Source organism: Hypanus sabinus, unplaced genomic scaffold (genome assembly GCF_030144855.1).
Source record: "Hypanus sabinus isolate sHypSab1 unplaced genomic scaffold, sHypSab1.hap1 scaffold_1245, whole genome shotgun sequence".
Lineage (NCBI taxonomy): Eukaryota > Metazoa > Chordata > Chondrichthyes > Myliobatiformes > Dasyatidae > Hypanus > Hypanus sabinus.
The window spans coordinates 79125-106291 of NW_026779309.1; the positions used below are offsets into that span (position 1 = coordinate 79125).

At 47.1% G+C, this 27167-nt stretch overlaps 1 long non-coding RNA gene across 1 annotated transcript in view; it reads left to right on the top strand.

Moving 5' to 3' along the window:
• Nucleotides 1-26950, top strand: part of LOC132386661 (uncharacterized) — a 45167-nt gene extending 18217 nt beyond the window's left edge. The window contains exons 2-4 of the long non-coding RNA XR_009509632.1: nt 25921-26044; nt 26444-26499; nt 26900-26950. This is a non-coding gene — a long non-coding RNA (uncharacterized LOC132386661). The remainder of the gene's footprint in view (nt 1-25920; nt 26045-26443; nt 26500-26899) is intronic.
• The last annotated feature ends 217 nt before the right edge of the window (nt 26951-27167 follow it).

The following is a 27167-nucleotide window of genomic DNA, read 5'->3' on the forward strand; positions in this document are numbered from 1 at the left end:
GGTACTGACGGTGATCGCCCTTAACTATGGACCCGGTATTCCTGAGGAACCACCTTTTGAAGATTTTCTCGAGTATGAAGAGGCTTGCACTGTGATGAATGTGATTGTTGTTCACAAGCCTCTGCAATCTGTGTCGATCCTGTGCATTGTAGTCTGCACACCAGACGGTGATGGGAACAGTCAGAATACTCTCCGCCTTGCATGTGCGAACATTTCTCAGTTTTTGGTGACATACCCATACCAAATCTCTTCAAGCAATGTGGGTCGAAAGGGCTTTATTGTGCTGTCGGCATTCTCTGTTTCTATGCTTCTATCACTTGATGGAATACAGACGCTGACGTACCTTTCTTTGTGAATGTGTAACTATGAGAGGCCAATCAGAGATTCTCTCAGAAGGAGTTAAACCCACTCACCCTCACCACCGCCGACCCTTCAATGAGGACTGGTGTGTGATCTCCCGACTTCTCCTTCGCGGCGTTCACAGTCACTTCCTTGGTCCTGCTGTCTCTGTGTGCAAGATTATTGCGACGACAACACTCAGCCAGTCTACCTATCCCGGAGGAAAATAGTTTTGAGGGAAATTCCACATGATCTTTTAGAGGACGACACCAGCGTATCGAGAGCCGAATAGCCTTCTGCTTCTCCAGCGTTTTAAGTTGGTTCATTCTCCGCCTTCTCGCTCTGCGCTCCAGTCAGCTCCGGCTTTTCAGATAACGGGCTCCCGGGATCTCTCCTGGAGACCAGGAAATGAGGCTCAGTCTCCGAATGTAACAGAGACAGGCGCCGCTCTCTCGGGATCGCGTGGATGAAGTTCACTTTACTCTCTCTCTTTCTCTTCATGTCGGTGGGTGAGAGAAACTCTCTTTGAGACCATTATCGGATTCCACACAGCAGCAGATAGTAGTAGAACAGCACACAGGATTTGATATTCATTTGAGCAAAGTACAGACTCTCTGATCCAATCAGCGCTGCCGCTTGTGACGTCAGAATCCAGATATCTGACCCGCAAACCAGGAAGTGCGGCTCAGTCTCCGAGTGTAACAGAGATCGGCGCTGCTCTCTCGGGATGTCGGGACTGCCCTTCGCAGCTCTCGTTCTTTGTCTCCACATAACGGCGGGTGAGGATCGCTCTCTCCAACCACTGGTGCTGGTATAATCCACAGAACGACGGGAAGTTAGATGAATGAAGATGAGATTTTGATTATCTACCTTACTGATCTAAGAACAGATCCCTGGTATCTGTACAGATTGATTTAAGTGCAGTTCCCAAGTCTATCCGCGTCTGTCGCTTTTCCCTCATATGATTTTCTCTTTCTCAGGTGAGTCCCAGCAGTTTACTATTATCATTGAGCACAGCCAGATAAATGTCACCGCTGGAGGTGAGGCGCTTTTTTCAGTCCGGCCGTCGTCCAGCGTCAGCAGTGGAAGCTGGATTTTTAATGGGCTAACAGTCGCCCAGTGGATCGGTCAGCCCTGGTTTGTTGATAATTCCTACAAGTCGCGAGCCGAGATATTCACCTCCAACTGGTCGCTTCTGTTGAAGTCGGTGAACATGTCGGACAGCGGGGAATACCGTGTGAATATGGTTCCAAGGAATGGCTCCCAAACCTCAGCGACCATCACTCTGCGTGTCACTGGTAAGTGAGACAGACTCATGCGATCTCGGACTATAACTTACATTTTATTCCTGTGGTGAAAGAATACAATATAACCTTTACGGTGGTCGCAGAACCTGGACTCCAGTGAACTCTGCCAGACCTGCTCTCGTACTGTTCAGTTCTCACTGTTGTGCGTGGCTGTGTATCCCCGTTTCTGCTTGCAGGCTGCTCGCACTTGTCCGTGCTGTATTTTACTCTATTTACCCTTCGGCCCTTAAAGTTGTGCTAAACATAACAAACGCAACAATAAATAGTAAAACACAACAGCCACATGCCGGTTAAAATCAAGTTATTAGTGTCCAGTGCAAATTAAAAGTGTGCAAAAGCAGAGTCAGGTAGAGCAGCTATTTAGCAGTCTGACTGCCTGTGGGAGGAAGCTGTTTAGTCGCCTTGTGGTTTTAGTTTTGATGCTCCTGTAACGTTTACCTGATGGCAGAAGAACAAACAGTTCATGGAGAGGGTGTGAGGGGTTGTTAATGATGTACCGTGTCTTCTGGAGGCATCGACGTTGAAAGAGGTCTTGGAAGAAGGTAGGGAGACCCCAATAACCTTCTCTGCTCCCCTAACCACCCCCTGCAAGGCTTTTTTGTCGGCAGCACTGCAGCTGGAGTCCCAGGCTGTGATGCAAAAGGTCAGCACACTCTCAACTACGCCTCTGTAGAATGTAGTTAAGATGTTAGTGGGGAGTGGTGCTTGTTTAAGCTTCCTCAGAAAGTTCAATCTCTGCTGGGCTCCTTTCACAATCCCAGTGGTGTTCCTGGACTGGGTGAGATTGTCCGAGATCTGCACCCCAAGAAATTGGATGTTTTCCACTCTAACCACTGTGGAGCCGCTGATGCTGAGGGGTGTGCGCTCCTTATTTTTTTAATACTCTGTACATTGAGATATAACGATTTGAGTTCTGTACTTGCTATCCTTTTAAATTCTGCGTCACGAATGGGAACCGGATTGCTCCTGAGCTGACTGTATTTCAATGCAAGAAGTATCGAAGGAAAGGCGGACAATGGCGATGAAGATGAGGTAGCTGGTTTGCAAACAGAGGCAGTGTGTTGTGAGGGGAACCTGCTGACAGGGCAAAATTGCAGCCAACAGGATGAGTTACAATCTGAAGGGTGGGAAAAATCGAAAAGGGCAAATACAGGACTGGAGGTGTGATATTTCAGTGCGTGCAGTACACGTACTAAGGAAGATGAGCTTGCAGCACAGTTACAGATTGGCAGGTATGATGTTGTTGGCATCGCTCAATCATGGCCGAAAGAAGACTATAGGTGGGAGCTTAATGTCCATGGATACACATTGTTTCGAAAGGACAGGCAGGTAGGCAAGGAGGGGGGCGTGATATTGTTGGTCAAAATTTGAAATCAAATCCTCAAGAGAGGAGACATTGAAAATAGAAAACCAACAGCACAATACAGTCTCTTTGGCCCACAAAGTTGAGCCCAACATGTCCTTACCTTAGGACTACCTGGCCTGACCCATAGCCCTCTATTTTTCTTAGCTCCATGTACCTATCAAAAAGTCTCTTAAAAGACCCTATCGTATCCGACTCCACCACGTTGCCGGCAGCCCATTCCACGCACTCACCACTCTCTGAGTAAAGCACTTACCCCTGACATCTCCTCTGAACCTACTGCCCAGCACTTTAAACCTGTGTCCTCTTGTGGCAACCATGTCAGCCCTGGGAAAAAGCCTCTGAATATCCACACGATCAATGCCTCTCATCATCTTATACACCCCTACCAGATCACCTCTCATACTTCGTCGCTCCAAGAAGAAACGGTCGAGTTCGCTCAACCATGTTTTCATAAGGTATGCTCCCCAATCCAACCTCTAAATCCCCTCTGCACCCTTTCTATGGCTACCACATCCTTCCTGTAGTGAGTCGACCAGAATATTGACAACATTCTGTAGTCTTATCTCTGATCTGTGCGTCTGTAGTATTTTGTTTTAAACAGAATATATCTCCTTGGAGCCATCATTTCAGCTCAGTACGTTACAGGTGATACATGATCTGTGGTATTTTTACAGAAGCCCAACACCACATCGTATGACACTGACTCAGTAGAACGCAATGACACAGTTAGTTTGGAGTGCACGGCAAGAGGGGAACAAGCTTCTTATTCGCTGTTAATGAAAAGCAAAACAGTTAGTAATAACGTTAGGATGACCGTGAGCAGCACATCGTCTGAACGTTTACCGCCAGTATCACTGTATTAGCCCATGTTTCAAACACTGATTATATTTTAAATGGGGAAAAAACAACAAAAAGGAATGATGTGCAAAGGGACTTGGCAGTCCTTTGTGCAGGATTGTCTAAAGGTTAATTTAGAGGTTGAGTCTGTTGTGAGGAAGGTAAATGCGAGGTTAGCGTTCATTTCAAGAGGACAAGAATATGAAAGTAAGCATATAATATTGAAAATTTATGAAGAACTGGTGAATCCTCACTGTAGTATTGTGAGCTGTTTTGGAGAGGGTTCAAAGAGGGTTCACGGAAATGATTCCGGGATTGAACGACTTGTCATAGGATGTGCCTCTGATGTCTCTGGGCCTGTATTCACTGGAATCCAGAAGAGTAAAGGGTGACGTCATTGAAACCTGTCGAATGCTGAAAGGCTTTAATATAGTGGATGTGCAGAAGAGCTTTCCTTTGATGGGAGAATCAAAGACCAGAGGACGCAGATAGAGTGGATGTGGAGAAGATGTTTCCTATAGTAGGGGAGAGTAGGACTAGAGGACAGAGATAGAGTGGATGTGGACTGGATGTTTCCTGTAGTGAGGGAGTCTACGACCAGAGGACACAGATAGTGTGGAGTGGAGAGGATGTTTCCTATAGTGGGGGTGTCTGGGACCAGAGGACACAGATAGAGTGGATGTGGAGAGGATGTTTCCTATCGTGGGGGAGTCTAGGGCCAGAGAACACAGATAGCGTGGATGTGGAGAGGATGTTTCCTGTAGTGGGGGAGTCTATAGACAATAAACAATACACAATAGATAATAGGTGTAGAAGTAGTCCATTCGGCCCTTCCAGCCTGCACCGCCATTTTGAGACTGTGGCTCATCATCGACTATTAACACCCGGTTCCTGCCTGGTCCCCATATCCCTTGATTCCCCTCTCCATAAAATACTTATCTAGCTCCTTCTTGAAAGCATCCAGAGAATTGGACACCACTGCCTTCCGAGGCAGTGCATTCCAGACCCCCACAACTCTCTGGGAGAAGTTGTTTTTCCTTAAATCTGTCCTAAATGGCCTACCCCTAATTCCTGAACCATGCCCTCTGGTACTGGACTCTCCCAGCATCTGGAACATATTTCCTGCCTCTATCTTGTCCAATCCCTTAATAATCGTATATGTTGCAATCAGATGCCCTCTCAATCTCCTTAATTCCAGCGTGTACAAGCCCAGTCTCTCTGCGTAAGACAGTCCTGACATCCCAGGAATTAACCTTGTGCATCTACGCTGCACTTCCTCTGCAGCCAGGATATCCTTCCTTAAGCCAAGAGACCAAAACTGCACACAATACTCCAGGTGTGGTCTCTCCAAGGCCCTGTACAAATGCAAGAGGATTTCCTTGCTATTGTACTCAATTCCCTTTGTAATAAAGACCAACATTATGTTAGCCTTCTTCACTGTCTGCTGCACTTGCTCATTCACCTTCAGTGACGGATGAACAAGGACTCCGAGATCTCTTTGTATTTCTCCCTTACCCAACTTTACACCGTTCAGATGATAATCTGCCTTCCTGTTCTTACCCCCAAAGTGGATAACCTCACACTTATTCACATTAAACGTCATCTGCCAAGTATCTGCCCACTCACCCAGCCTATCCAAGTCACCCTGAATGCTCCTAACATCCTCATCACATGTCACACCGCCACCCAGCTTAGTATCATCAGCAAACTTGCTGATGTTATTCTCATTGCCTTCATCTAAATCGTTGACGTAAATCGGAAACAATTGTGGTCCCAATACCGAGCCCTGTGGCACCCGACTTGTCACCATCTGCCACTCCGAGAAACACCCATTCACTGCTACCCTTTGCTTTCTATCTGCAAACTAGTTTTCTACCCATGTCAATGTCTTCCCCCAAATGCCATGAGCTTTGATTTTACCCACCAATATCCTATGTGGGACCTTATCAAATGCCTTCTGAAAATCGAGGTACACTACATCCACTGGATCTCCCCCGTCTAACTTCCTGGTTACATCCTCGAAAAACTACAACAGATTAGTCAAGCATGAACTACCCTTGGTAAATCCATGTTGCCTCGGCCCAATCCTATCACTGCTATCTAGATATGCCACTATTTCATCCTTAATAATGGACTCTAGCATCTTCCCCACCACCGATATCAGGCTGACAGGTCGATAGTACTCTGCTTTCTCCCTCTGGTCTAGGACCAGAGGACACAGACAGAGTGGATGTGTAGAGGATAATTCCTGTAGTGGGGGAGTCCAGGACCAGAGGACACAGATAGAGTGGATGTGGAGAGGATGTTTCCTACAGTGGGGGAGTCTAGGACCAGAGGACACAGATACAGTGGATGTGGAGAGGATGTTTCCTATAGTGGGGGAGTCTAGGACCAGAGGACACAGATAGCGTGGATGTGGAGAGGATGTTTCCTGTAGTGGGGGAGTCTAGGACCAGAGGACACAGAAGAGTGGATGTGGAGAGGATGTTTCCTATAGTGGGGGAGTCCAGGACCTGAGGACACAGATAGAGTGGATGTGGAGAGGATGTTTACTATAGTGGGGGAGTCTAGGACCAGAGGACTCAGATAGAGTGGATGTGGAGAGGATGTTTCCTGTAGTGGGAGAGTCTAGGACCAGAGGACACAGATAGCGTGGATGTGGAGAGGATATTTCCTGTAGTGGGGGAGTCTAGGACCAGAGGACACCGATAGAGTGGATGTGGAGAGGATATTCCCTGTAGTGGGGGAGTCCAGGACCAGGGGACACAGATAGAGTGGATGTGGAGAGGATGTTTCCTATAGTGGGGGAGTCTAGGACCAGAGGACACAGAAAGAGTGGATGTGGAGAGGATGTTTCCTATAGTGGGGGAGTCTAGGACCAGAGGACACAGATAGAGTGGATGTGGAGAGGATGTTTCCTGTGGTGGGGGAGTCTAGGACCAGGGGACACAGATAGAGTGGATGTGGAGAGGATGTTTCCTGTGGTGGGGGAGTCTAGGACCAGAGGACACAGACAGAGTGGAAGTGGAGAGGATGTTTACTATAGTGGGGGAGACTAGGACCAGAGGACACAGATCGAGTGGATGTGGAGAGGATGTTTCCTATAGTGGGGGAGTCTAGGACCAGAGGACACAGATAGCGTGGATGTGGAGAGGATGTTTCCTGTAGTGGGGGAGTCTAGGACCAGAGGACACAGAAGAGTGGATGTGGAGAGGATGTTTCCTATAGTGGGGGAGTCCAGGAGCTGAGGACACAGATAGAGTGGATGTGCAGAGGATGTTTACTATAGTGGGGGAGTCTAGGACCAGAGGACTCAGATAGAGTGGATGTGGAGAGGATGTTTACTATAGTGGGGGAGTCTAGGACCAGAGGACACAGATCGAGTGGATGTGGAGAGGATGTTTCCGATAGTGGGGGAGTCTAGGACCAGAGGACACAGATAGAGTGGATGTGGAGAGGATGCTTCCTGTGGTGGGCGAGTCTAGGACCAGGGGACACAGATAGAGTGGATGTGGAGAGGATGTTTCCTGTGGTGGGGGAGTCTAGGACCAGAGGACACAGACAGAGTGGAAGTGGAGAGGATGTTTACTATAGTGGGGGACTCTAGGACCAGAGGACACAGATAGAGTGGATGTGGAGAGGATGTTTCCTATAGTGGGAGAGTCTAGGACCAGAGGACACAGATAGAGTGGATGTGGAGAGGATGTTTCCTGTGGTGGGGGAGTCTAGGACCAGAGGACTCAGATAGAGTGGATGTGGTGAGGATGTTTCCTATAGTGGGGGAGTCTAGGACCAGAGGACACAGATAGAGTGGATGTGGAGAGGATGTTTCCTGTAGTGGGAGAGTCTAGGACCAGAGGACACAGATAGAGTGGATGTGGAGAGGATGTTTCCTATAGTGGGGAGTCTAGGACCAGAGGACACAGATAGCGTGGATGTGGAGAGGATGTTTGCTGCGGTGGGAAAGTCAAAGACAAGATGACATAGCTAAAAATAGAGAGGCTTCCTTTTAGAACGGAGCTGAAAAGGTGTTTCTTCAGAAGAGGCGGTGAATACTTGGAAGTGTTTGCCACAAGCGGCGGTGGAGGCTACGTCTTTATGTATATTTAACACAGAGGTTAACAGTTTCTGGACACCTCAGGGCATCAGGAGATACGGGGGGAAGGCACGAGATTCGGAGCAGCCATGACGAAATGGCGGCGCAGGCGCAATAAACCAAATGGCCGGAATCTGCCCCTCTCCTTTCAGAATCAAAATCAGTTTTAATATCACCAGCATTGGTCGTAAAATTACTTGTTTTTTTTTTTACTGCAGCTTGCAGTGCATTATTCAGTAAACAAACTATAATTTACGCATTAAAAAACTTTGCCCATCTAACCTGTGGATGAACGCTCCCACATCGACTATTAACACCCGGTTCCTGCCTGGTCCCCATATCCCTTGATTCCCCTCTCCATAAAATACTTATCTAGCTCCTTCTTGAAAGCATCCAGAGAATTGGACACCACTGCCTTCCGAGGCAGTGCATTCCAGACCCCCACAACTCTCTGGGAGAAGTTGTTTTTCCTTAAATCTGTCCTAATTGGCCTACCCCTAATTCCTGAACCATGCCCTCTGGTACTGGACTCTCCCAGCATCTGGAACATATTTCCTGCCTCTATCTTGTCCAATCCCTTAATAATCGTATATGTTGCAATCAGATGCCCTCTCAATCTCCTTAATTCCAGCGTGTACAAGCCCAGTCTCTCTGCGTAAGACAGTCCTGACATCCCAGGAATTAACCTTGTGCATCTACGCTGCACTTCCTCTGCAGCCAGGATATCCTTCCTTAAGCTAAGAGACCAAAACTGCACACAATACTCCAGGTGTGGTCTCTCCAAGGCCCTGTACAAATGCAAGAGGATTTCCTTGCTATTGTACTCAATTCCCTTTGTAATAAAGACCAACATTATATTAGCCTTCTTCACTGTCTGCTGCACTTGCTCATTCACCTTCAGTGACGGATGAACAAGGACTCCGAGATCTCTTTGTATTTCTCCCTTACCCAACTTTACACCGTTCAGATGATAATCTGCCTTCCTGTTCTTACCCCCAAAGTGGATAACCTCACACTTATTCACATTAAACGTCAACTGCCAAGTATCTGCCCACTCACCCAGCCTATCCAGGTCACCCTGAATGCTCCTAACATCCTCATCACATGTCACACTGCCACCCAGCTTAGTATCATCAGCAAACTTGCTGATGTTATTCTCATTGCCTTCATCTAAATCGTTGACGTAAATCGGAAACAATTGTGGTCCCAATACCGAGCCCTGTGGCACCCGACTTGTCACCATCTGCCACTCCGAGAAACACCCATTCACTGCTACCCTTTGCTTTCTATCTGCAAACTAGTTTTCTACCCATGTCAATGTCTTCCCCCAAATGCCATGAGCTTTGATTTTACCCACCAATATCCTATGTGGGACCTTATCAAATGCCTTCTGAAAATCGAGGTACACTACATCCACTGGATCTCCCCCGTCTAACTTCCTGGTTACATCCTCGAAAAACTACAACAGATTAGTCAAGCATGAACTACCCTTGGTAAATCCATGTTGCCTCGGCCCAATCCTATCACTGCTATCTAGATATGCCACTATTTCATCCTTAATAATGGACTCTAGCATCTTCCCCACCACCGATATCAGGCTGACAGGTCGATAGTACTCTGCTTTCTCCCTCTGGTCTAGGACCAGAGGACACAGACAGAGTGGATGTGTAGAGGATGATTCCTGTAGTGGGGGAGTCCAGGACCAGAGGACACAGATAGAGTGGATGTGGAGAGGATGTTTCCTATAGTGGGGGTGTTTAGGACCAGAGAACACAGATAGAGTGGATGTGGAGAGGATGTTTCCTACAGTGGGGGAGTCTAGGACCAGAGGACACAGATACAGTGGATGTGGAGAGGATGTTTCCTATAGTGGGGGAGTCTAGGACCAGAGGACACAGATAGCGTGGATGTGGAGAGGATGTTTCCTGTAGTGGGGGAGTCTAGGACCAGAGGACACAGAAGAGTGGATGTGGAGAGGATGTTTCCTATAGTGGGGGAGTCCAGGACCTGAGGACACAGATAGAGTGGATGTGGAGAGGATGTTTACTATAGTGGGGGAGTCTAGGACCAGAGGACTCAGATAGAGTGGATGTGGAGAGGATGTTTCTTGTAGTGGGAGAGTCTAGGACCAGAGGACACAGATAGCGTGGATGTGGAGAGGATATTTCCTGTAGTGGGGGAGTCTAGGACCAGAGGACACCGATAGAGTGGATGTGGAGAGGATATTCCCTGTAGTGGGGGAGTCCAGGACCAGGGGACACAGATAGAGTGGATGTGGAGAGGATGTTTCCTATAGTGGGGGAGTCTAGGACCAGAGGACACAGAAAGAGTGGATGTGGAGAGGATGTTTCCTATAGTGGGGGAGTCTAGGACCAGAGGACACAGATAGAGTGGATGTGGAGAGGATGTTTCCTGTGGTGGGGGAGTCTAGGACCAGGGGACACAGATAGAGTGGATGTGGAGAGGATGTTTACTATAGTGGGGGAGTCTAGGACCAGAGGACACAGATCGAGTGGATGTGGAGAGGATGTTTCCTATAGTGGGGGAGTCTAGGACCAGAGGACACAGATAGCGTGGATGTGGAGAGGATGTTTCCTGTAGTGGGGGAGTCTAGGACCAGAGGACACAGAAGAGTGGATGTGGAGAGGATGTTTCCTATAGTGGGGGAGTCCAGGACCTGAGGACACAGATAGAGTGGATGTGGAGAGGATGTTTCCTGTAGTGGGAGAGTCTAGGACCAGAGGACACAGATAGCGTGGATGTGGAGAGGATATTTCCTGTAGTGGGGGAGTCTAGGACCAGAGGACACCGATAGAGTGGATGTGGAGAGGATATTCCCTGTAGTGGGGGAGTCCAGGACCAGGGGACACAGATAGAGTGGATGTGGAGAGGATGTTTCCTATAGTGGGGTAGTCTAGGACCAGAGGACACAGAAAGAGTGGATGTGGAGAGGATGTTTCCTATAGTGGGGGAGTCTAGGACCAGAGGACACAGATAGAGTGGATGTGGAGAGGATGCTTCCTGTGGTGGGCGAGTCTAGGACCAGGGGACACAGATAGAGTGGATGTGGAGAGGATGTTTCCTGTGGTGGGGGAGTCTAGGACCAGAGGACACAGACAGAGTGGAAGTGGAGAGGATGTTTACTATAGTGGGGGACTCTAGGACCAGAGGACACAGATAGAGTGGATGTGGAGAGGATGTTTCCTATAGTGGGAGAGTCTAGGACCAGAGGACACAGATAGAGTGGATGTGGAGAGGATGTTTCCTGTGGTGGGGGAGTCTAGGACCAGAGGACTCAGATAGAGTGGATGTGGTGAGGATGTTTCCTATAGTGGGGGAGTCTAGGACCAGAGGACACAGATAGAGTGGATGTGGAGAGGATGCTTCCTGTAGTGGGAGAGTCTAGGACCAGAGGACACAGATAGAGTGGATGTGGAGAGGATGTTTCCTATAGTGGGGAGTCTAGGACCAGAGGACACAGATAGCGTGGATGTGGAGAGGATGTTTGCTGCGGTGGGAAAGTCAAAGACAAGATGACATAGCTAAAAATAGAGAGGCTTCCTTTTAGAACGGAGCTGAAAAGGTGTTTCTTCAGAAGAGGCGGTGAATACTTGGAAGTGTTTGCCACAAGCGGCGGTGGAGGCTACGTCTTTATGTATATTTAACACAGAGGTTAACAGTTTCTGGACACCTCAGGGCATCAGGAGATACGGGGGGAAGGCACGAGATTCGGAGCAGCCATGACGAAATGGCGGCGCAGGCGCAATAAACCAAATGGCCGGAATCTGCCCCTCTCCTTTCAGAATCAAAATCAGTTTCAATATCACCAGCATTGGTCGTAAAATTACTTGTTTTTTTTTTTACTGCAGCTTGCAGTGCATTATTCAGTAAACAAACTATAATTTACGCATTAAAAAACTTTGCCCATCTAACCTGTGGATGAACGCTCCCACATCAGGTCAGACATTCCAGAGGTCTGATGCCCGATTCCTCTGAATATGTTTCGCAGAGCAGTCTGTATCCTTTACTCAATGCTCTGACTTATAAAGGCCAGCATACCAAAAGCTTTCTTCACCACCCTATTCACATGAGATTCCACCCTCAGGGAGCTGTGCCCCGTTATTCCTAAATCACTCTGTTCTACTTCATTCCTCAATGACCTACCATTTATCATGTATGTCCTATTTGGATTATTCCTACCAAAATGTAGCACCTCACACTTATCAGCAATAAACTCCATCTGCCATCTTTCAGCCACTCTTCTAACTGGCATAAATCTCTCTGCAAGCTTTGAAAACCTACTTCATTATCGACAACGCCACCTATCTTAGTTTCATCTGCATACTTATTAATCCAATTTACCACCCCATCATCCAGATCATTAATGTATATGACAAACAACATTGGAACCAATACAGATTCCTGAGGCACACCACTAGTCCGTCAATCAACGGTGGCAGTCTGTTCCTTAACCTGAAGCCATGTTCACGTTTACTGAGCAGTAGTGACTGGAGAAGAGGCGTTGGCAGTCCACTCTGTCTATTCCTCTTAATATCTTGTACACCTCTATCATGTCTCCTCTCATCCGCCTTCTCTCCAAACAATAAATCACGAGCTCCCTTAATCTCTGATCATAATCCATACTCTCTAAACTAGGCAGCGTCCTGGTAAATCTCCTCTGTTCCCTTTCCAATGCTTCCACATGCTTCCTATACTGAGGCGAACAGAAATGGACTCAGTACTCTAAATGTGGCCTAACTAAAGTTTTGTAGAGCTGCATCATTACATCACGTCTCTTAAAATCTATCCCTCGACTTATGAAAGCAAACAACCCATAAGCTATCTTAAATACCCTATCTACCTGTGAGTCAACTTTCAGGGATCTGTGGACATGTACCCCCAGATCCCTCTGCTCCTCCACACTACCAAGTAAACTGCAATTTACTTTCTACTCTGCTTTGGAGTTTGTCCTTCCAAAGTGTACCACATCACACTTCTCCGGGTTGAACTCCATCTGCCACTTCTCAGCCCACTTCTGCATCCTATCAATGTCTCTCTGCAATCTTTGACAATCCTCTACACTATCTACAACATCACCAACATTTCTGTCGTCTGCAAACTTGCCAGTCCACCCTTCTAACCCCACATCCAGGTCATTAATAAAAATCACAAAATGTAGAGGTCCAAGAACAGATCCTTGTGGGACACCACTAGTCACAACCCTCCAATCCGAATGTACTCCCTCCACCATGACTCTCTGCCTTCTGCAGGCAAGCCAATTCTGAATCCACCGGGCTAAACCTCCCTAGATCCCATGCCTTCTGACTTTCTGAATGAGCCTACCGTGCGGAACCTTGTCAATTGCATTACTAAAGTCCATGTAGATCACATCCACTGCACTACCCTCATCTATATGCCTGGTCACCTCCACAAAGAACTCTATAATGTTTGTTAGGCACGACCTGCCCTTCACAAAACCATGCTGACTGTCCCTGATCAGACCATGATTCTCCAGATGACCATAGATCATATCTCTAAGAACCTTTTCCAACAGCTTTCCCACCACAGACGTGAGGCTCACTGGTCTATAATTACCTGGACTATCCCTACTACCTTTTTTGAACAAGGGGACAACATTCGCCTCCCTCCAATCCTCCGGTACGATTCCCGTGGACAACGAGGACATAACGATTCTAGCCAGAGTTTCAGCAATCTCTTCCCTTGCCTCGTGGAGCAGCCTGGGGAATATACCGTCAGGACCCAGGGACTTATCCATCCTAAAGTATTTTAACAACTCCAACACCACCTCTCCCTTAATATCGATTGGCTGCAGAACATCAACCTCACTCATATTGTCCTCACTGTCACCAAGTTCCCTCTCATTGCTGAATACCGAACAGAAGTATTCATTGAGAACCTCGCTCACTTCCACAGCCTCCAGGCACATCTTCCTACTTTTAACTCTAATTGGTCCTACCTTCACACCTGTCATCCTTTTGTTCTTCACATAATTGAAGAATGCCTTGGGGTTTTCCTTTACCCTACTCGCCAAGGCCTTCTCATGCCCCCTTCTTGCTCTTCGCAGCCCCTTCTTAAGCTCCTTTCTTGCTACCCTATATTCCTCAATAGACCCATCTGATCCTTGCTTCCTAAACCGCGTGTATGCTGCCTTCTTCCACCTGACTAGATTTCCACTTCACTTATCACACATGGTTCCTTCACCCTACCCTTCTTTATCTTCCTCACTGGGACAAATTTATCCGTGACTTCCTGCAAGAGATCCTTAAACATCGACCACATGTCCATAGTACATTTCCCTGCAAAAACATCATCCCAATTCACACACGCAATTTCTAGCCTTATAATTTGCCCTTCCCCAATTAAAAATTTTCCTATCCTCACTGATTCGATCCATTTCCATCATAATGCTAAAGATCAGGGAGCGGTGATCACTGTCCCCCAGATGCTCACCCACTGACAGATCTGTGACCTGACCCGGTTCGTTACCTAATATTAGATCTAGTATGGCATTCCCCCTAGTAGGTCTTTCAACAAATTGTAACAGGAATCCATCCTGGACACACTTAACAAACTCTGCCCGATCTAAACCCTTGGAACTAATCAAGTGTCAATCAATATTAGGGAAGTTAAAGACGCCCATGATAACAACACTGTTATTTTTTGGCCCTTTCCAAAATCTGCCTCTCAATCTGCTCCTCGGTATCCCTGTTGCTACCGTGGGGTGGGGGCGGGGGCTATAAAATAGCCACAGTAGAGTAACTGCTCCCTTCCTGTTCCTGCCTTCCACGCATACTGACTCAAAAGAGGATCCTGCTACATTGCCCACGCTTTCTGTAGCTGTAATAGTATCCCTGACCAGTAATGCCACCCCTCCTCCCCTTTCCCCCCTCTCTATCCTTTTAAAGCACTGAAATCCAGGAATATCGAGAATCCATTCCTTCCCTGCACCTAGCCAAATCTCCCTGATGGCTGCTACATCATACTTTCATGTATGTATCCAAACTCTCAGTTTATCACCTTCGTTCCTGATGCTTCTTGCATTAAAGTACGCACTCTTTAGCCCTTCTACCTTACCACCTTTATACCCTTTATTCTGCTGCTCTTTCCTCAAAACCTCTATACATGTTAGATCTGTCTTGTCTCCATGCACTTCTTTCACTGCTCTATCGCTCCGGGTCCCATTCCCTTTGCAAATTAGTTTAAATCCTCCCGAACCATGCTAGCAAACCTACCCGCAAGGATAGTGCTCGCCCTTGAGTTCAGGGGCAACCCTTCCAATCTGTGCAGGTCCCAACTTCCCCAGAAGAGACCCGGAATTGTCCAAAAATCTAAAATCCTGCACCCTGCACCAACTCCTCAGCCACGCATTCAACTGCCATCTCCTCCAATTCTTACCATCACCATCACGTAGCACTGACAGCAATCCTGAGAACGCCAACCTTGAGGTCCTGTTCTTTAGCCTTCTGCCTTGTTCCCGAAACTCACCCTTCAGGACCTCATCCCAACCTATGTCGTTGGTCCCAGCATGTATCACCACTTCTGGTTGCTTTCCCTCTCGTACCAGAATGTCATGTACCCGGTCAGACACATCCGGGACACTGGCACCCGGGAGGCAACAAGCCATGCGGGTTTCCTTCTCACGTACACAAAATCTCCTCTCTGCCCCCCTGACTTTAGAGTCTCCAATGACGACAGCTCTCCTCCTCCGGAAAAGGAAAACATGAAACCTTGGCGACTTGACCGCGTTTATAGATGGTGCCGGTGAAGCGAGGCAGCTTGCTGATGGCGGCCAAAAACAAAATAAACTAACTACGCTTTCAAAGACCCTCTCTCTGGAGCACGATCATTGCAGACATCACCCTGCAATTTCCTGTTCAGAGTTGCAGTTTTCAACCGCCTGTGCGACCCGGTATTTTTACGGTGTTCTGGCACTTCCAGCGAAATGGAGTTTCCGAGGGGCAGTCCGGACGCGCATTCATATGAAATGTACTTTGAACCTTGACCTCTGGACTGGGCTTGTGCACAGGGGTCAGAGGTGAGTTGCAGGTGGAGCGGGTGCTTTCTGGAAGTCTGTTCACAGTGCTCTCCCGTGCACTCTCTTCTGACATACCGGCCTGCGGTATTATGTATATGAGCTCGATGAAGAGGGGATGCGGGTGGGTTAGGAAGATTATGGTTGACAGGAAGTTTGGTGGAGATCTGGACAGTGTTAAAGATGGACAGTAAAATATTTGTACGACAGTACAATTTTCCGTAGATTCTACCTGGCCCGCTGAGTTACTCCAGCATTTTATGATATGAGGAAATTGCAGCTATTGTTTCTATTCTCACCCCTGTTCTGCAAACAGTCTTTGCATTTGTTTTAGACGCAGCGAGAAAACAACTATATCCATCAAATCAGAATGTCCTGCGTACGGGACGGGGTCAAACACGATTTACCTCTGTTTGGCTGTTTCTGACCCCTCTGGTATTTTACTGGTTCATCACTTAATAATTTGGACAACACCTCATACCTGCTGACTTATCAATGAGTGACACCGGCATTGATCCTTGTGAGGCGTTTAACAAAGTAATCATACGATCCAGCTCAACTACACGGAACTATTTCTTCTTCGGTACAGTATGTATTATCCCGAGAGTTGGTCGGAAAGTGTCGGAGTTGTGTGTCTAAAACAGAGACTTCATTTTTATTTGAATTATCAGCATCTGGTGAGGTGAAGTCCGCTGCTGACTTAGGTATTTTGATCCGTGTTACTGCAGCTTTGGGTTTGCAATACATGCTTTTAAGTTGAACCCCACTTTATATTTGTTCGGTTATGCTAGATAACAATTTCCATTGGCTCCATTACATTGACACTGACACTGAACTTTGCATCATTTCAGTAACGACAGCTTATCTGGGTGATATCAGAAACTGTTGTCAACAATTCTCCTCTGTGCTTACCAGTGATTATGCGTCACCTTTCTCATTGCCTCGTGACCCTTGCCTGAAGTGAATTGTTTCCTTCTTCCGCCTTCACATTGAACATAGAACATAGAATAGTGCAACACACTACAGGCCTTTCGGCCCACAATGTTTTGCCGCCGCTCAAACACTGCCTCCCATATAACCCCCACCTTAAATTCCTCCAGATACCTGTCTAGCATTCCCTTAAACTTCACCAGTGTATCTGCCTCCACCACTGATTCAGGCAGTGCATTCCACGCACCAACCACTCTCTGAGTGAAAAACCTTCCTCTGATATCCCCCTTGAACTTCCCTCCCCTTACCTTAAAGCCATGTCCTCTTGTACTGAGCAGTGGTGTTTGGGAAAGAGGCACTGGCTGTCCACTCTGTCTATTCCTCTTAATATCTTGTACACCTCTATCATGTCTCCTCTCATCCTCCTTCTCTCTAAAGAGTAAAGCTCTAGCTCCCTTAATCTCTGTTCATAATCCATACACTCTAAACCTGGCAGCAACCTGGTAAATCTCCTATGTACCCTTTCTAATGCTTCTACATCCTTCCTATACTGAGGCGAGCAGAACTTGACAAAATAATCCAAATGTGGCCTAACTAGAGTTTAAAAGAGCTGCATCATCATATCACGTCTCATAAACTCCATCCCTCGACTTATAAAAGCTAACGTTTTCTTAACTACCCTATCTAACTGTGAGACAACTTTCAGGGATCTGTGGACATGTACCCCCAGATCCAGATGTACTACCAAGTATTCTGCCATTTACTTTGAACTCTGCCTTGGAGTTTGTCCTTCCAAACTGTACCACTTCACACTTCTCCGATTTGAACTACATCTGCCACTTCTCAGCCCACTTCTGCATCCTATCAATGTCTGTCTCTCTGCAATCTTCGACAATTCTCTACACTATCTTCAACACCACCAACCTTTGTGTCGTCTGCAAACTTGCCAACCCACCCTTCTAACCCCACATCCAGGTCGTTAATAAAAATCACAAAATGTAGAGGTCCCAGAACAGATCCTTGTGGGACACCACTAGTAACAACTCTCCATTCCGGGTGTACTCCCTCCACCACGACCCTCTGCCTTCTGCAGGCAAGCCAATTCTGAATCCACCTGGCCAAACCTGCCCGGAGCCATGCCTTCTGACTTTCTGAATGAGCCTACCGTGTGGAACCTTGTCAAATGCCTTACTAACCTCCTTGTAGATCACATCCACTGCACTACCCTCATCTATATGCCTGGTCACCTCCTCAAAGAACACTATCAGGCTTTGTAGGCACGACCTCCCCTTCACAAAGCCATGCTGACTGTCCCTGATCAGACCATGATACTCTAAATGCCCATAGGTCCTATCTCTAAGAATATTTTCCAACAGCTTTCCCGCCACAGACGTAAGGCTCACTGGTCTATAATTACCTGGTCTATCCCTAATAACTTTTTTGAACAAGGGGACAACATTCGCCTCCCTCCAATACTCCGGTGCCATTCCCGTGGACAACGAGGACATAAAGATCCTAGCCAGAGGTTCAGTAATCTCTTCCCTTGCCTCGTGGAGCAGCCTGGGGAATATTCCATCAGGCCCCGGGGACTTATCCGTCCTAAAGTATTTTAATAAATCCAACACCTCCTCTCCCTTAATATTAACATGCTGCAGAACATCAACCTGACTCATATTGTCCTCACCATCATCAAGTTCCCTGTCAGTGGTGGATACCGAAGTAAAGTATTCATTGAGGACCTCTCTCACTTCCACAGCCTCCAGGCACTTCTTCCCACTTTTATCTCTAATCGGTCCTACATTAACTCCTGTCATCCTTTTGTTCTTCACGTAATTGAAGAATGCCTTCGAGTTTTCCTTTAACTTACACGCCAAGGTCTTCTCATGCCCCCTTTTTTCTCTTCTCAGCACCTTCTTAACCTCCTTTCTTGCAGCCCTATATTCCACAATAGACCCATCTGATCCTTGCTTCCTAAAACCTCGTATGCTGCCTTCTTCCACCTGACTAGATTTTCCACTTCACTAGTCACCCATACTTATTTCCCCCTTCCATTATTTATCTTTCTCATAGGAAAAAAATTATCCCTTACATCCTGCAAGAAATTCTTAAAAATCGACCACATGTCCATAGTGCACTTCCCTGCAAAAACATCATCCCAATTCACACCCGCAAGTTCTAGCCTTATAGCTTCATAATTTGCCCTTCCCCAATTAAAAATGTTCCTGTCCTCTCTGATTCTATCCTTTTCCATGATAACGCTAAAGGTCGGGGAGCTGTGATCACTGTCCCCCAGTTGCTCACCCACTGACAGTTTGTGACCTGACCCGGTTCATTACCTAATACCAGAGCTACTATGGCATTCCCCCTAGTCGGCCTGTCAACATACTGTGACAGGAATCCATCCTGGACACACTTAACAAACTCTGCCCCATCTAAACCCTTGGAACTAATCAAGCGCCAATCAATATTGGGGAAGTTAAATTCGCCCATGTTAACCACCCTGTTAGTTTTGCACCTTTCCAAAATCTGCCTTTCAATTTAATACTCCATATCTCTGCTGCTACCAGGGGGCCGATAGCATACCCCCAGTAGAGTAACTACTCCCTTCCTGTACCTGACTTCCACCCATACTGGCTCAAAAGAGTATCCTGCTACATTACCCACACTTTCTCCAGCTGTAATTGTATCCTTGATTAGTAATGCCACCCGTCCTCCCCTTTCCCCCCCCCCCATCCCTTTTAAAGAACTGAAATCCAGGAATATTGAGAATCCATTCCTGCCCTGGTGCCAGCCAAGTCTCTGTAATGGCCACTACATCATAATTCCATGTATGTATCCAAGCTCTCAGTTCATCACCTTTGTTCCTGAGGCTTCTTGCATTGAAGTACACGCACTTTAGCCCTTCAACCTTACTGCCTTTATACCCTTTATTCTGCTGCCCTTTCCTCAAAACCTCTCTCTGTGTTAGATCTGGCTTTACTCCATGCACTTCTTTCACTGCTCTATCTTTCCGGGTCCCATCCCCCTGGCAAATTAGTTTAAACCCTCCCGAACCATGCTAGCAAACCTACCAAGGATATTTCTCCCCCCCCGCCCCGAGTTCAGGTGCAACCCATCCAATCTGTACATGTCCCACCTTTCCCAGAAGAGATCCCAATAATCCAAAAATCTAAAACCCTGCCCCCTGCACCAACTCCTCAGCCACGTATTCAACTGCCATCTCCTCCAATTCTTACCATCACTATCACGTAGCACTGGCAGCAATCCTGAGAACGCCACCCTTGAGGTCCTGTTCTTCAGCCTTCTGCCGAGTTCCCGAAACTCACGGACCTCATCCCTCTTCCTGCCTATGTCTTTGCTACCAATATGTATCACGACTTCTGGTTGCTTTCCCTCTCGTACCAGGATGTCAAAGACATCCCGGACCCTGGCACCCGGGAGGCAACAAACCATGCGGGTTTCCTTCACACGTCCACAAAATCTCCTCTCTGCTCCCCTGACTATAGAGTCTCCAATGACGACAGCTCTCCTCTTCTCCGTCCCACCCTTCTGCACCACAGGGTCAGACTCAGTGACAGAGGCCCTGCCACCGTGGCTCACACCTGGTCGGTCGTCCTCACCAACAGCATCCAGGACGGTAAACTTATTATTCAGGGGAATGCCTACAGGGGTTCGAATACGACCTTATTCTTGCATGACCATATAGAGGTTTCTAAAAAGCACGAGGGGCACAGCTTATTGCCATGTTCACGTATTTCTCAGAAGGGGGGGGGTCTAAAATAACGAAAATCGATTGATACTGTGTGAGGTACAATTTAAAAGTGACCTAAATAGTGCGTTTCGTAAATATTAGGAACTGTCATAGGGAATGCTGGGGAAGCGTGCAAATGTAATATTCATAAATCATTTCGACAGTAGATGTATATAACAGTTTGTACTTGGTCCAGTCGCAGGCAAATAGGAACAGTTCAGGAAGACATCTTAGTAAGCATGAAGGAAACCGGCCGAAGGGCCGCTGAGATTGTCGATTACGTCATGGATAGACCTGAATGGGGAGAATTCCAAAATACCGTCTCTGAGTGGGCGGAGAATGAAGTATGAAATGACGTGTCTCAGGTCCAGTGTCTTCATCTCAAACCTTATGTCCAACAAGTGGAATTGTTGTTTAATGATTACTTATCATGGAATAATAAATGTTTGATCTCATTTTCAGATACGGAATGAATCCATTAACTTCCGGATTATATTCCTGAGCTGTGCACTAACCGATCCCCTCTGTTTTAACAGAACCTGTTTCCAATGTCACTGTTACATCTAACGCCACCATTCTGATTGAGTACAGCGACACCGTCAGACTAACCTGCTCCGCAACAGGCACGGATGTCTCTTACCTGTGGCTTGAGGATAACAGCGTGATCATTCCCGGTGGCAGGTTTGAGCTGAGTGCTGATCACAGCACACTCACTGTTTCTGGAGTGCTCCGGTCAGACGGAAATTTCACCTGTAGAACAAGCAACTTGATTAACGAAATCACAAGCGACCCGTTGTGTCTCGATGTCTACTGTAAGTGCCCCGAGTCTCCTGTAGTTACACACGATATTACAAGTCCTGCTGAATACAGGGTTCCGAGTGAGTGGGATTATTTCAGTGAACGGTACCCTAGAAATAAACCACTATAGCCGAGCACCGAAGTAACTGAGCAGTAGATTGGGAGACGAATCCGCGCCTCTCTCGGGCGCTGGTGAATTCAAATTGCAATTTTGAACTTCCACCCTGAAATCCGAGTCGAATTCCGGCGACGACGTCGTTCCCACAGAGTCGGTTCACTTCTGGACTTCAGGTGTAAGAATTGTGCCGGACAAACTGGTCTGTCCTGCATGTCTCTTCACACAGAGCAATGCGTTTTGAGCTTTTCCAGTCACCACAGTTCAAAGGCAATTGTGATGTACCTGAGATTTGGGTGGGTGGACAACTCGTAAGCACAAAGCAGGACTTGCAATATCATTCGAATAGACTGGCCGGGGTGCATTGATATCGCGTCTGCCTCTTGGACTCCACGGAGTTCTGACTATCACTTCAACTCTATCCATTCAAAACTAATTTATCTCTTCAGAATTCTAATCTTGCTTTGATTCTGGGTCAATGCAATTGAATCTGACCCGTATTTGGAACAATGGGTGCAAATTGGTGTTTTTTCAGACAAATGGTTTGAAATGGACCATTGAAATTCCAGCGCTGTCTAAGGCCGGTGAGAAACTTTGATAACAAATTCCATTCCCTGGAAGCGAAGTGAGGTTCAGAGCTGAAACCGCCCGCAGTCCTTTACGGCCCCGCTAACCCTCTGACAAATGCCCACAGCTACGAGTAGGCGGGGACACATTGCTTCTGTGCACCTGTTGATGTGGGAGGTTATAGCTTTTAGATCGGGATAAACATCACATTGTGCAGTGGTGTTCCGGCGACTGTCTTCACAGATAGAGACTGAACAGAGAATATTGAATCTGAAAATGGGCCCGAACATAAAAGCTGTCATTGGTGAGTTCCTTTGTTTCCACACAAGGTCAGTGACGTCACAGTATGGTGTAAGCCCCACGTGACATTCTGCCCGAGCCCTGATCACATTAGTTATTGCATCCACACTCCAAGCTGCCTTACCGGGGAGAGACGCTGGGTATATTGTTCAGGAAAGGTTTCCTTAATTCTTTCCCACAAACCACACCCCTGGAGAAGTAACTAAACGATCCGCTCTCCTGCGCTATTTACCGCGGGAGGCTTCCAGACGAATGCACTCGCCGGTGTGTAGGACACTTCCACTGGTGATGGGCTGCTCCTCCTCTCTGCGCTTCCTGTGTGATTTGTTGCAATCCGTTTTGTGTGTTTGTTTTAGACGGACCGGACCTTCCACATATCATCACTCAGCCGGACTCCCCTTTTCACGTTGCCGGAAGCACCGTACGATTAACATGTTTCTCCGAGTCCCGTCCAAACGCTGAATTGAATTGGCAACTGAACGGTACCCACCTACAAAGTGGGCAGGAGGTCGTCCTCGACAGCATCTCTGTGAGCCACACTGGAGAGTATACGTGTGAGGCCTATAACAGGGTCACAAAAAGGATCAATGCCTCAACCACGGAAATCAATGTGTTCGGTAGGTAATACGTACCTCCCTTTGTTGAGGTCCTATAATCAATGGTGTTGGTGGAGACAGGACCGTGTAATCCAACTAAATGCCTGAACCCGATTAGAATACTGACTAACGATATCAATCCACAACGTTGCATGTTGATGAATAAGAGTATTGATGAAAATGGAAAGCGGAATTGTTTTCACTTTACAAATGTTCACTTGCTGCAGTTGAGAGCACAAGACTGTAAGGCTCAGGAAGGAGATTTAGACCATTTGGCCAATGGAGTCCGCTCCGCCATTTCATCATGGCTGATCCAATATTCCTCGCAGTCCCGATCACAGCCGTTTCCACATATTCCTCATGCCCTGACCAATCGAGAATCTATCATCCTCGGCGTTAAACTTATATAACGATACTCCCTCTACAGCTGCCTCTGGAACATAATTGCCAGATTCGCCACGTTCTATCGATATAAATTCATTTCGCCTCCCTTCTGAAAGGATACCACTCAATTCAGTGTCCCTGGCAGTGTTCCCATTCAATTAAACCTGCCCAACCCCTCTCTGGTGCTTTTCTAATACCCTTTCACCCAGTGAAACACTGGTGCATCCGACTTCAGCTTCTCCTTCTCAACTTTCAGGATGAATTCAATCATTTCATGAGATCACTCAGCCCGACGTTCTTTGTCCTTTTAATTCAATTCCGACTCATTGCACAGTACCCAATCCAGAGCAGCCGACGTCTTACCGATATCTGTCTGCACAGCATCTCCACGGACCCTTCAAACAGTCTGGTTCCACCCCCCTCCCCCGCCCCCGGAACTCCAGTTTAGACCCTACCGAGCAGCAACAATAAACCTACCCGCAAGGACATTCATGACTCTCGAGTTCAGGAGCAAACCGTCCCTCCGGTACCGCTCGCAACTTCCCTGGAAGAGAGACCAGTGATCAAAATTGGCATATCCTCCATCTTACGCTAACACCTTAACCACGTATTAATTACGAAATCATGCTGGCTCTGACTTCAACAGCACAAGGCACGAATAGCTTATTTTCACCAGCTCGACGGGACAATTAAACTGTAGCCAAGTGCAATTCCGTTTTATTCTGCTTCGATGTGTAATGTAAATTTTTGATGCAGGAAAAATTAGTATTGGGTAACCTCTGGATGGGGAATATATTTCTCACAGACCCCTTGGGTAACGGCAGTAAACTGGAATCTGAATTGATATCGAAACACACAGGGATAACAGCGAGGACTGACGACGACATTTATCAACATCTATTTTGATTGTAGAGATGGACCAGAGAATGTCAGAATTTCCCAGATCCAACAGGATATTATTCCAATCAACATTTTTTTTCATTATATAGATGGACCAGAGAAGGTCAGAATTGTACCGGAGCGTCCAGTTGTGTCCAATATTGTGTCAAACCTGACATTAGCTTGTTTTGCTCTGTCAGTCCCCTGGGGTATATATTCATGGTACAAGGGGGACAATCTCCGGCAGACAGGGCAGGAACTCTCCCTTGTGTCAGTGACAATGGGAACAATCTCTTGCAGACAGGGCAGGAACTCTCCCTTGTGTCAGTGACAATGGGAACAATCTCCTGTAGACAGGGCAGGAACTCTCCCTTGTGTCAGTGACAATGGGAACAATCTCCTGTAGACAGGGCAGGAACTCTCCCTTGTGTCAGTGACAATGGGAACAATCTCCTTCAGACAGGGCAGGAACTCACCCTTGTGTCAGTGACAATGGGAACAATCTCCTGCAGACAGGGCAGGAACTCTCCCTTGTGTCAGTGACAATGGGAACAATCTCCTGCAGACAGGGCAGGAACTCTCCCTTGTGTCAGTGACAATGGGAACAATCTCCTGCAGACAGGGCAGGAACTCTCCCTTGTGTCAATGAGCTCGGTCAACTTTGGCAGTTATACATGTCGGGTTACTAAGGGTGTAACCAATAGGAACAGTTATCTCACTGTCCATGTTACCCCACGAGGTGAGTGAATGAGTCTCTCATTCGTCCGTGTAAACCCGATGATCAAAGATCCAAACCATTTCCCTCTCAGGATCTCCTCACTCCATACATTGTCTCTTACTTGTAAATGGCTGATCAGATTAAAATAATAATTAATTTAAAAAAGGACCCTCAACGACACCACGAGCATTGAACAAAAAGTAGTGAATAAAAATGACTTCGCCATTCACAAGGCACTCACTAATTTAAATTCTCAACTTCCGTGAGAACGGATGAATTATATTCCTGGTTTGAGAACACCGTGGGTAGAAACACAAGCACAGCTCGAAACCGACAGGGCAACATCGGGGGAGACAAACTGTAGAGCAGTGACGTATCAGGATTTCAGTGAGGTGTTGGACAAAGTTCCCAACGATGAGATCATTCGGAAAGTCAGGATTCACGGGGCCGAGAGAAGCTTGGCTGCGTGGGTTGATCGGTTACAGAAGGAACACAGTAGTAATGGATGGCAGGCATTCTGCGTGGGCGTCATACAGTCAGAAAAGGTAGAAGAGCCGGGGCTGGGTTTTTTTTTTATCTTAGTGACAAATTGAATGACCATTTCCAGTAGCTGAATTGGCGTTCATTCACTTTACCTTTCCTGTTCACCCCTCTCCGGAAGCAGGTGATTCCCAGATCTCCTTGCGCGGTGAGTTGAACTCCATGTTGTCTTTATCGATTGCAGACGAATGGCATCGACATGATGTCAGAATATTGGACCAAACCAATGTTCAATGTCGAGACAGCGTCCGGAACGATTCAGAGCGTGGATCAGTCATCATTTCTGAAAAAAAAAATAAGATGCGTTTTCGCAATGTAATATTGATGTTTGTTTTCTGTGTTAGCATCAAAACCAGATGAACGTTGTACCCTCACCTCCGGCGCGATCGTGGGCATTGTACTTGGTTTAATTGGCGTGGGCCTGATCGGCGGAGTCAGCGGATGGTTGATCGCGAGGAAAACGGGAGGGTAAACGCATTTCTCTCCGAATCTCATTTCTACCTTTAATTAGTGTTTGAGAATTTCGGCGGAAACGGCTTCTGCTCGGATTCAGGGGCATCTGCGGACCGAACCAGCATTCCGCATTCACGCCGGAGTTGTTTGTCTGACATTTGAACGTCTCTCTGAAAGAGGTTTGCGTGCAGCGATGTTTGTGTGGAAAGCTGAGTATGTCAAAAAGGCCCGGGCAATTTTCTCCACTTTACCCATTGCGGTGACTGGAATCGGGCATCTGATAACCAGTGCAGTGAAAGGGGATTCTAGAGAGGATCAAATGGAATTACAGGAGCCGTTCTCATTCGGTGTACCAGTGCAGGAAAGTGACATTTCGCCGGATTTATGTATTGATCTTTGTTTCTGTCTGTTCAGGATCAAAGATCCACCGCAATCCAAACTCGATACGAGCATCAATTCCGGAAGAACAAGTGAGTGAACTCCGTTTTTAACTGTTCCATTGCTGAGCCCGTGGAAATTTAAACATCTGATTTAACTTTAGGAGCTCATCGTGCACGGGAGATGGAGGTTTTCATCCGAGCGAATGGTCACGAATTATGCGACTTCTGCCGTTGGGTTTTCCATTTATTTAAGTTGGAAATTTCTGCTCAATATTACAATATCAGCGGAGAGATGGAATGGTAGTTCATCCAATTTAATTTCTCTTCATATTGATCAATATCGGCCCTCACTTCCTGGGTCCGGCGATGAGTGGGAAGGAAGTTCACGCTATTAATGGCGTTTTGTTCTGGGCCGGGTTGACGTCTGCTGTGTTCAACAAGGGCTCCCGACGCTCTGCACCGTTGTGACAAATCCGTTTTGTTCCCACAGGCCCCTTGGACACAGAGACCGTGAACACATCTCAAAACTACGAAAACTTCCCAAGGAATGAACAGGTAGGCTGGAGCTGATCTCAGTCATCGTTTCGCAAAGAGGATATAAGATCGGAGGCGTCCATCGGGCCTTTCGGCATTTAATAAGATCCTGGATCTCCTTTTCAGTTATTTGAGAAACAAGACATCATATTCCGGACAGTAGACCCAAACCGCATGAGCTTATCCCACAGGTATTTCTGTTCAATTCCCTCTTCTTCTGCTGT